General features: G+C 44.5%; 1 pseudogene; it reads right to left on the bottom strand.

The window, feature by feature from the left end:
* Positions 1-350: 350 nt before the first annotated feature.
* Positions 351-11429, bottom strand: LOC130879922 (E3 SUMO-protein ligase PIAS2-like; annotated as a pseudogene).
* Between the last annotated feature and the right edge of the window lie 490 nt (positions 11430-11919).

The following is an 11919-nucleotide window of genomic DNA, read 5'->3' on the forward strand; positions in this document are numbered from 1 at the left end:
ACTCCCTTTTCTGTTCTTTTGAAAAAGCATTTACATAACTTGACTGCTGTTTATTATAACAAAAAAAATGTTTGTAGAATCCATCCAGCAATGTAGAAACTGAAATCCATTGCTCAGGAAGATGGCATCGTAGATGAAACATATCTGATGCTCGGTGTACAGCATAAGAAAAGTCCCTGCTTGCCATCTGGTTCTTGCTGGAGTCATCTGTGTTCATTTCTCAGAAAGCAAAGAATCCACCTGACATTTCAACAAATATTAAATTGCAAAAAAAAAAATAATAACTTCCATGGACTAGATATCCAAGAGTAGTTCTGATGAACGATTCCCAGAATCAAGTATGGCCGTCTTTAGTCCAGTGAGATGATATCAGGAATGTTACTTCCACTGCTGGCTATGACCCCTGTGTCGCTCCTGCTGCTGGATGAACTATCGCGAGTACTGCTTTCATGGGGGCTGGTGGAAGTGACAGACATGCTGCTTGTTGTTAAGGGTGAGGTGAGACTATCCAAAAAAATAGGAGGACAGCACTGTGGATCGAGGAATAAGGGCTAGAAAATCCACACCTGGCAAATCTGATGACACGCTTGGCACTGGCGTGTGGTGGGATGGTACAGAGTAGCCTGTTAATGAAGGCGGAAGGGCAGCAGGATCAGCCGAAGTCACACTGGGCGCCCTTACAGAAGATGGCTGATGCCCGAGAACCCCTTTGGTTGACTGCTCGTTGTTGCTGACATAAAGATGCATTTCCTTTTGTCAGGAGGGTCTTCCTCTTCATCAGAAGAGCTCTCTATTGTTAGATCAATAACATCTGTCTTCTTCTTGCTTGCATCACTGGATACAGCCATTGGACGAGGTTTCCTAAAGACACTTGAACTTTCCATTTTGGTACAGGGCTGGCTGGTTACTTTCATAGCTTCTTTCTTGGGTCTCATTGGACTCCAAGAACCATCTTCTTGGAACTTGATCTCATCTGCATCAGAACAGTCACTGAGAATTTCCACGAAAAGCCCATCTAAGATCAGACTTTCACAGGCAGGCTTTTTGTCACAAACAGGAAAAATCAGGTAGGCTTCTTCTCATGCATTTGAAGATAAAGGGCAGCATCAAACAAAACACTGCAGATGTGTACAAGTCCCTGCACGGCGTGGGGTTGTCAGCCTCACTTTTCCTAAAGGACACATCAAGGACGCTGGAAGCCGAGTTGTAACAATTTCACTATCAGGATCTGCAGTAAGTTTTCCTTTAATTAGCGCTCTGGAATGATCAGGATTTCTAATCCCCTTCGTTTTTAATCTCTGTAATAACATGGTTGATGTAGCTGTCATACAAGATATACAGACGTGGGGTAATTCTTTCCAATTTCAGATGCCCCCCCTTTTCTGCTCTTAGTCTAATGGCCCGAGGAGCCCAGAATGGCTTGATGTCATGAAACCTCTGCATCCCTCAGTGGAAGTTTTCTTCCCTTGGTCTCTAAGACTCCAGACACCAGCACAAAGCCTGAACTGTTAGATGCAGGAGGAACTGTTCCCACTCCCTTTCTCTATGCACATCCCAAGCATTTCATCTCCTGGGAGCACCAATATACACTGGTAGCTAGTTCCAGCTGTCTTCTGCATCCCACCAGACAGGACCCAGCATCTTCGGCACTGTCTCCTGACCACTGACCTGACTAGCTCTGCACTCAGCTGCTCCTCTCACTGTGGTGTCTGAACTCCTCCTTCTTGTAAGATTCCAAGCTGGGCCTGGAGTGCACATCTGTAATCCCAGAAGTAGTGTGTCAGATTGCTAGATAGGGACCAGCCTGGGATACATAAGATCAAGCAATCTTTGTACACTGTAAATATATATTACTATCCTTGGTTAATAAAGGGCTGACTGGCCAATAGCCAGGCAGGAAGAGATTAGGCAGAAGAGCCAGAATAGGAGAATGCTGGGAAGAAGAAGGGAAGAATCTTGGGAGTTACCAGCCAGATGCAGAAGAAGCAGGATGCATACAAAATGAGGTAACAAGCCATGAGTCACATGGCAGCAAGTAAAGGAATAGAAATGGGCTAATTTAAAACTTAAGAGTTTGTTAGTAACAACCCTAAGCTATTAGCCAAGCATTTATAATTAGTAATAAATCTCTGTGTCTTTATTTGGGAATTGACTGGCAGAATAGAAAAGTCCGCTTATAAGATCTTTTTAAAAAGGAAGGAAGGAAGAAAAAGAGGGAAGGAGGGACAAAGGTCTGATGAGCCTAGGTAAGGCAACAGACTGTGAAAAGTATCCTTTGATGAGAATTAACATTTAGAAAGCCTTGCTGAGCAATAAAATACTCTGCAAGTTCATGCACTCAGACTCTAGCTTAGGATATGACACAGTTAGCATCAGTGGGAAGGAATCAGCACCTGTAGGCCTGCAGGGACTGGGGTAAGAAATAACACCCTGGGTCAGTGAGAGCCAGTGACTCAGAGCAACCACCCTGGCAGGAGCTGTGGCCCAGGACAGGGACATAACTGCCAGAGGTGCATACAAGAGGAGAGAAATCTGTAAGCAAATCCTCTAGCCTTCTTCTGTGGCCACCCTTTGGCCTCTAGCCAGTGCCTCTATAGCTTCAAAGGAAACCAGATGGCACAGAGCTTTGGGATGCTTCCAGGGACTTGCCCCCAGATCCCTTGGTGGAAAAAGAAAGGCTGATGGGAGGCTTGAGGCGGGCAGGGACCATATGAAGAAAGACTAACCCAGGCAAAAGGAATCCAAAGAGTCATCTTGAAGTCCAACGCAGAAAACAGAAGAGTTTAGGGACCTGAACCCTGTGCTTATGTCTTTCTGTGGAAGGTCCATTAGAATAGACACGAATGTCTATAAAAACAAAGACCCGAAGGGTCTCCTGGCCCCACTCCCTGGGACAGACACCTCTCAAGTGGCATCCATGGTTCTCAGGCTCCTGGAAACGACTGGCAGTGAGTGGCTCACCAGTCTCCTAAGTGCTCATCATGTGTGAGAAATAAATTTTGGAAATAATTAAATCTTTAGGTTAGCAACTTGTTAAGATGGAAAGAACTGAAACCCCAGAGTCACAGAGTTCTGTGCTTCCTGGTGTTCATGCTGTGAGGTCCTACACACACACACACACACACCTGTGTGTGAGAGTGTAGAAGTGTGTCGAACACTTGGAAATCACTTGGACATCAGGTCAAGAAAGTCACGGTGGTTTCTGCCTTGTTCTCCACTGGCTCATTCTGCAGACTGCAGATAAAAAAAGGCCCTAATTGGTGAAGACACCAAGCTTCCAGACCAGGCTAGCAAGAATGAAGTTTCTCCCTGAGCCACTTCCTGAGCCATATGAGCTTAGGACTAAGCCCCCTAGGCACACTCAAGCCTTTAGATGCCTGCAATCCCTCCTAACACCAGAGCTCTAGCCTCATGGGGGCACAGTGAACTAGAACACCCATCTAAAACACACCTCAGTTCCTGCCTTAAAGAACATGGGCCAGTGGCTTTAAACCCCTGTGTTTACAATAGTAACACGAGTTCAGGGGTTTTGTTTTGGAAACAGGGTATCTCTGTGTAGCCCTGACTGCCCTAAAATCACTCTGTAGACCAGCATGGCCTCGAACTCAAAGAGATCCGCTTGCCTCTGCCTCCCCAATGCTGGGGTTATAGGTGTGCATCACCACTGCCCGGCTGAGCTCAGGGGTTTAATGTTTTTTCAAAGTTCCAAAGTTTCCAGCCTGGGTCTTGAAGGACGAGTGGAAGCTCACCTGGAGAGAAAGGGAAGGACGCAGCCTGTAAAGCGCTGGAGGCCACAGCTCAGCTTTGGACTCCTCGAAATAACAGGAGAGAGCTATGTAAAGAAGATGCTTAGGAAACAGAAATGGAACTGAAGATGCACAGTATGGGATATAACAATATCCCATGTTGTCTAAGATGTTGGGATCCTGTACTGTAGGCAATGAAGAGCCAACCTGTGGCCAGTAACTACAAGGAACTAAAAGCATGATCAATTTTTAATTTTTATATATTTTTTATTAATTTCTTAAGAATTTCATACATGTATACAATGTATATTTTGATCATATTTGCCCAAAAGTAGATTTTATTGCATAAGATGTAAAAAAAAACTGTGCAGGGTGGTACACATACCTAGTATTAGCATTTGGGATTTGAAGGCAGGAGGACCAGGAGTTCATGGTCATCCATGGCTACATAGTGAGTTCAAAGCTAGCCTGGACAACATGAGACTGTCTCATTTTTTTCCCTTTACTTAAAAGGAACAAAAGATATAAGATCTTGGAGGTGGAGGCCCACCAGAGGCTACTGTGTTAGTAAGAGATGCTGAGAGAGTGGATCTGGGCGCAGATAAGACTGAGAAGGAGGGGACAGATGAGTCAAACTTGCAGAAAACGAAATAAAGCCCAGGTTCAACAAACACAACGAAGGGAGAATGAAAGGGAAGGAGGCAGAGAGGTGGCTATGGGACAAGGGATTTGCTGACATTTTATTATCAAGACAGAGGACAAGCCCTGGGATTAATGCATCAAAAGAATCCACTTTTTGCCTTTTTCTGCACAGGGAGAAAAATCTAAATTCTCCTAAGTCTGCAAGCATAAAAGAGTTTTGAGGATGCTCTGAGACTGGGATCTGTTGAGACCAGGAGGAAGGGAAAAACCAACAACTCCAGGGAGCAGGTAGAGCTGCCTTTGGGGTTCCATCAGCAGATGGGGCTCAGGACTGGGAGTGGAAGGCTCTTTCAACTCTCTGGATTCCAGCAGGACACTGGAGAGGAAGCCTCCTCTGTCACCAGCATAACTTCACAGAGTCCTCTTTGCTGAAAGACTTTGATGTGGTCTCAGGTTCCTTTGTCTAAACCTCCGGAAGCAGCAGGCTGCCCAGAGAGGTCAATGCAGGCTCGGGTTTTATTGGCCTCATCTTGGCCTTGATCATGACCCAAGCTCTGCTTTTGTTTCTAAAGGTCACAGGTGGAGAGACCTCCTTCACTGAGTCAAAATGAACAAGGAGACAGAAATGTGTCAAAAACTTAGAGGAAGAACATGTGCATGCATGTGTATGACTCTGTGTGTATGTGTGTGTGCGCGTGCGCGCACCACCAAAATAGCCCACTGGATAAAGGCCCTTACTGACAAACCTCATTACCTAAGTTTAATCCTCAAGACCTATCTGGTAGAGAGAGAAAACCTGATTTCTGAAAGCTGCCTCTAACTAGCACACACTTGCCCTGTGTGCACACAAATATGTGTGCACACGTGTACACACAAATAAATGTAAGAAAACATTTACACACAGATACATAAATGTAAGAAAACGGTTTTTGTTTGTTTGTTTGTTTCTATTGGTTTGTTTGTTTTTGTCTTTCGAGACAGGGTTTCTCTATAGCTTTGAAGCCTGTCTTGGAACTCGCTCTGTAGACCAGGCTGGCCTCCAACTCACAGGAATCTGCCAGTCTCTGCCTCCCAAGTGCTTGAATTAAAGGCATGCACTACCACTTCTTGGCTAAGAAAATGTATTTTAAAGGGATGGAGAGATAACTCAGTGGTTAAAAGTACATACTTCTCTTGAGAGGACCTGAATTTGGTTCCAAGAACCCATGTCAGGTGACTCACAACCACCTGTAACTTCAACTCCAGAGGCACTAACAAATTCTTCTGGCCTGTTAGGGCACCTGAATGCAGTGGCATTTCATTTGTATTTTAATAAATAATGCTTGCCTGAAGATCAGAGAGTAAAACAGCCCCACTGGTCAGCCTTACAGACCGAGTAATGGTAACATACACCTTTAATCCCAGTAGCCACACTGGTTTGTCAAAGAAACTGGATGGTGCATGCCTTTAATCCCAGTGGTGCACACCTTTAGTCCCAGCCCTAGAGAGAGCTATCAAATGGGATGAAACATCTCTCAGACACAGTCTCATTCTGAGATTCCAGGAGGCAAGATCACCATTTCGAACTGAGGTCAAGGTAAAAGAGAGTGGCTGGCTGTTTTGCTTTTCAGATCTTCAGGTTGAACCCCAATTTCTCTCTGTGTGTTTTTATTAATTGTGCTTCATTTGGCACCCAATGTGGGGCATGAATTTATGAAAAGGCCATTTGCCTGATGCTTTTTAGCCACCAGAACAGGTCAGAACTGAACCCAAACCTAGCCACCTGAATACTGTGGCATAATGCTCTTGTACCCTATAGGATTTGACACTCATATTGGTTTAATAAACACTGATTGGACAGTAGCCAGGCAGGAAGTGTAGGTGAGGCGACCAGACTTGGAGAATCTGGGAAGAAAAATCCTCACTCTGCAGTTGCCACCCAGACATAGAGAAAGCAAGATGAAAATGCTACACTGGAAAAAAATATCAAGCCACATGGCTAAACATAGATGAGAATTATGGGTTGATTTAAGTTGTAAGGGCTAGTTAATAACAAGCCTGGGCTAATAGGCCAAACAGTTTATAATTTTAATAAAAGCCTCTGTATGTTTCTTTGGGACTTAACAGCTATGGAACTGGGTGGGACAGAAACTCTGTTTACAATGGATTGATAGAAACAGGTTGATTCGGAATGTAAGAGCTAGCTGGAAATGTGCCTCAGCCATTGGTCACGTAGTGTAATCAATGTGGTTTCTGTGAGATTATTTGGGTCTGGGTGGCCAGGAAACAAAAGCAATCTCCCTTTACACCTACACTTACACACACACACACACACACAAACACAAATTTAAAAAATAATATAAATATGTTTTGATGCCCATGGGCTCACAGGGGCTTTGACTGAAAAGCATGGACCCCTCATTGGGTAATTGGAAGCAGAATGAAAGCCTGGTGTCTGCAGGCATTCGATGTCAATCCATTTAACTTTGACAGATGACACACAGATAAGTCATTGTCCTAAACTTGCCATCACCTTAGATTCTAGGAACAGCAAAAACTTCACAAGACCAACCCTCTGCCCCAGAAGACAATTATTCATGATGGTGGGGCTATATTCCGGAACAGAAGTGGGAAGTCCATTGTCCTCTCAATAAATGATTTCTTTGGATCACTTTACAGAACCAGGTACACTGGCTGGGGAGAAAATGGAGAACAAGAAAGGGCTGGGATACAGGGAGTAGGCAAAAATCAAACACAAAGGGTCTCAAGGCCACACTCTAATTAAGAATTAAAGTTAGTCAATTCAATTGGAATTTGCAATAATTGTGATAGAGGGCCATTGTCATTTCCATAGACTTAATCCAGCCAGGCTACTGGACTAACTGAGTTCCTGGGGTTAGAGGTACTCCATTGGGCACTTTGCTAATGTTCCTAGGGAAAAGAAGGGTCAGGACCGGCTATATTCTGGAAAACACAACCCAATGTCAGTGCTGGACAAACCTGAGTTCTGTTCTGTTTCTTATCTCATGAGTACCATACCGGGAACGGAAGACAAAAACGAAAGACAGAAGGAAAAGTGTAGTGTAATATAGTTCACCCCTCGGTGGACTAAAGAGTGCACTCATCAGTGTGACAGTGTCTAGCACACATGGATCACCTGACTTCAAAGATAAGTGTGCAGGGTTAGAAAGATGATTATTCATAAAGTGCTTGCCCCACAAGCGCAAAAAATCAGGGGTGTGTGCTTGTAATCCCAATGCTGGGGCAGTGGAGACATGAAAATCCCTGGGACTTGTAGCCAGATAGTCTGGCCAAACAGGAAAGTTCTGGGTTCAGTGAGAGACCTTTCTTCAAGAGACAAAGTAGAGAGCAATAGAGCAAGACATCAAACATCAAACATCACCCTCTATCCTCCACATGCACACATAGTATGCACACATGCATACCTATAGACAACCACATACACATGTAACACACATGCATGCTCACACACATATGCACACTTAGGTGATAAGTGAGAAGTTTTAACATCTGAACTAGAGAGAAGTAGAAATTGTATTTCTTCCAAACTTCCAGATCTGTCATAGCAGCTAATCATAATTTGTGATGGTTTTAAAGCTTCCTGTTCACCATTCCAGTAGACTGGGCACTCTCTGTGTGACCCAGACCGGCAATCAATGTGTTGGCACATGGTGCAAAGCTCAGCATAGAGAAAATGACCAAATAAGAGCTAACGCTGCGTTGGGCCAGGGTGGGGGCCAGGGTGCAAGTGAGACAGTCAAGTCCTCGGTATGTTTGGAGGGCAAAGTCAGAAGGATTCCTTACTGAGTTGAGGATTCAAGATGGGAGAGTAGGTAATTCAAGGGTCCTGGCATAAGAGCCTAGAAGGTAAACATCATCAGAGATGGAGGAAGCTGTAGGCAGACAAGAGGTTCTCCTTTGTACTGGAGCATTCTGGCCATCCAAGTCAAGAGGCTGAGTAATAACTGAAATTTGGGAACAAGGCTTATTTATATTAAAGATAAAGGATTGGAGAAAGGTTGTGGTGGTGAACGCTTTTCATCCCAGCACTCGGGAGGTGGATACAGATGGATCTCTGTGAGTTTAAGTCCAGACTGGTCTACAAGAGCTAGTTCCAGGACAGGCTCCAAAGCTGCACAGAGAAAGCCTGTCTCTAAAAACCAGAAAAAGAAAAAAGAAAGAAAAAGAAAAAACACACAAAAACAAACAAATAAAAAAGATAAAGAATTGGGAATCCTTGTCATAAAGATGCTGTGGAAGAGCCTTGTAACTGCGAGCTTTCACCAAGGAATGTGTATGAAGTGGTCCAAAGTCTGAGCCCTGAAATATTATGATACCAAAAATCTCGGGAGAGGTAGAGACCTCAGCAAACAAAAACAATTAACAGTAACCAAAGCTACAGTCAGGGAAAAAAAAGTAAGAGAAGATAGGAATGGCCAGAAGGTCAAGAGGAAAAAATAATCACAGGAAGAGGGGTGTTCAAGACTGTCGACTGAGGGGTGAGAGCTACCCAGTGGATTCAGCAGATGGAGTCCCATGGTGACCACAGTGAGACTTTATGTAGGTTAGCATCTTGGGTAGGCGAGTCTGAGAGAGGAGGAGAGGCTAGGCCCTGGAGATTGGAAGTCTACTCACTATGAGAATTCGATAAGGAGAGGCAACAAGATGAGCATGGTAGCCAGAGGGAAAGTAGTGGAAAGTCCCTGGTTTGTCACTACGGTGAACAATCAGCAGGCTGGAGTACTGCCTCTGCTGCTTGAAGAGGCTATGGCTAGATGTTCCTAATCTCAGTCGGTCTTCCCCTTCCTAGGTCTGACTCCTAAGCTGTCTCAGGATGGGGACCCACATATCTTTCCTTGACTTTTATTATATTGCTATCTAGTAAACTTGGAAAACTTATCAACTACTTGAATGGCTGTACGTCTGAGCCAAGAGTCAACTCTGAGCCTCTTTTGCCTCAGAAGATTGAGTAAGAAGAGACACAATCAGCATATCGAAAGGGTCTGATAATTGATTGGTATCCAATATTACTTTCAGTAAATCCAACTAGCCCAGTGCCTTCATGTTATAGATAATGTTTCTAAAGTTCAGAAAACACTTTGCTCAAAGTTGCACAGCTAGTGATAATAGTCTCTTGAATTTGTCTTTAATTTCTTACATAGGGCTGGAAAACCCCCCTAGAGTATCTAGGTGACATGGACTTAGGTCTATATATCCAAGCTTCTGCAGATTGAGGTGACAGCAAGCTGAAACATTCAGAATTGATAGCAGCTATAAACCCTCTCTGTGACCTTCCTCCATGGCCAGCGTAGTCTGTCCTGGGTGACTTGTCAGCCCGGCCACTCCATGCCTTGCACGATGCCCCACATCCTTCTCAGTTTGTTCTCTTCCTTTACCTGACTTCTGTCTCTAATGTTTTGGGTAGCAACCCTTGCTATTCTTCTCATCTTCAAGTCAAGGGATCAAGCGAGGCTTTATGCTTTTTTTCATTTACTGTTAATTGTTCTGTAAGCCCAAGTGGCCGACTCTTCTTGTTCCGACCGCAGGTGACCATCTCAGCACAGGCCCAGCACAAATTTCTGGACAGCATTAATGGACATGCCTGTGAGCTGGGTACACACCTCTGTCATTGTCCTTGCAAGAGATGAACAGCCTGCCCTTTCCTGGATGAATGAAGCCTGTTTACATTGCCAACACTTATCTGGGGAGTACTGTATGCAGCAATTCCTTTAATAAGACAGTAAATCTTTAGCATGGTTTATAGCCGTCTTTCATCCAAAGACCTCAAAGAAATTTTACTCACACCGTCATTATTAATCATCCAGCTTGCCCAGGGAGGCAAGCCGTGATTGTTTCAAAGAGAGAAACTGAGGTTCCAACAAGGTTTATGTGACTTCTCAGGGTCATGAACAGGGTCAGAAGAAAGAGCTGGGCACAGAGCCCAAATTCCTTTCTGTCAGGCCAAGAACCCAGCCCTCCCCTCAAAGCCCTCAGAACACTCCCTCCTGGTAGAAAACATGATTTGTTACCTTGATCTATTAAGCAGGAATGAACTCCAAACTCTTCTTCAATGACACGGGGAAAGCAACGTTTATTTTTGAAGTTCCTTCAAGTCATAAAAAGCTTGATTCACTGTGTTAAATACTAACATTGAACTGAGCAGATAGCTTTGTAGTCCTAATGATACCCTGGATTTAAATGATGCCTTTGCAATGCAGTTCACAGGCTTCTGAAGACCTTTGGTCTCTTTTTGACTTCAAGTATCTCATTCTTTTCCTCCTCCCATGTCTTCTTCATGTTCCCCTTTTTTGCCTAGCCCCTACTCCTGCTAATCACGTCTACCTATGCCCCCAATGCTCAGGATAAAAGGAGCTCTTTGGGGGTGGACACAGAAGAGCCTCCCAGGGTCCTGGGGCAGGCGGTGCAATGAGACTCCACAGGGATCCTCCGACAGATGCATGGGACTAACTCTTGCTTGCAAGGACAAGTAGCAGACAGGAATTAGTGCCTTGGCTGTTGTTTGCCAACCTCTGATGTAGGGTGTTTGGATAAGAGAATGCTCAGGTTGTATTACCACTGGCTGCATTTGACAAGGAATTACAGTCAACATCTAAGTTTGGAAAGTATTGAAGGGTTTGCAAGAAGAAACGAAAGAGAGGAACTAGAACTTTCGGTCTCTACCTTCTCCTGAACTCTAAGTGGCCTATAAATACTGTGCTGCTCTTTATGCCCACTCAGATGTAGGAACAAGGGAGGGATGTTTTTGGAAAGCAGGACTTGGGGAGCGGGCCTCAGAGTCTAACAAAGACTTGAGGTAAAAGCAGGCAGGTGTGTGGAGAACAGAAGAGAAATGTTCCTAGTATCTTCAGGGAAACAGGATGTGAGCAAGACTGCAGAAGACGGAACACGGGGTCAGGTGACAGCAGTGAGACCAAGGAAGGACAGATAGACATGGGCTGGAGAGAAGCTCACATGGGCTGCTGTAATAATCTTGACGATGCTCACTTTTTGGCATAGGATGAATTCAGTGAACGGGGACATACTCTCATACTCTGATCCATGGTTTCCTTTTTTCCTTTCTCTCACTCTTTCTTTCTGAGATAGAATCTCATGTAGCCAAGACTGGCCTCAAACTATGTAAACAAGGATGATCTTGAACTTCTGACCCTCCTGCCTCCATTTCTCCAGTGCTGAGACTTTAGGTTTGTAGCATTGTGCCTTGCTTCTGCAGTGCTGGGGATCAAATCTCAGGCCTTGTGCATACTAGAGCAATACTCTCCCAACTGATGCACATTCCCAGCCAATTACTTACATGTTCCAAGGAATTATCATAGTTAGCAGGCTGGGAAAAAACAGGGGCAGGCTTGGTGGTGCACACTTTTAATCCCAGCACTCGGGAGGCAGAGGTAGGTGGATTTCTGTGAGCTCACTACAATCAGTGCTAACAAAAAAGTGTGTGTGTGTGTGTGTAGGGGGTGTTTAATAAGACCAGTCAAGAGTCTTTCCAGTAATTCACATAGCAGGTCATTCA

The sequence above is a fragment of the Chionomys nivalis genome, chromosome 8, assembly GCF_950005125.1.
Source record: "Chionomys nivalis chromosome 8, mChiNiv1.1, whole genome shotgun sequence".
In the NCBI taxonomy this organism is placed as follows: Eukaryota; Metazoa; Chordata; class Mammalia; order Rodentia; family Cricetidae; genus Chionomys; species Chionomys nivalis.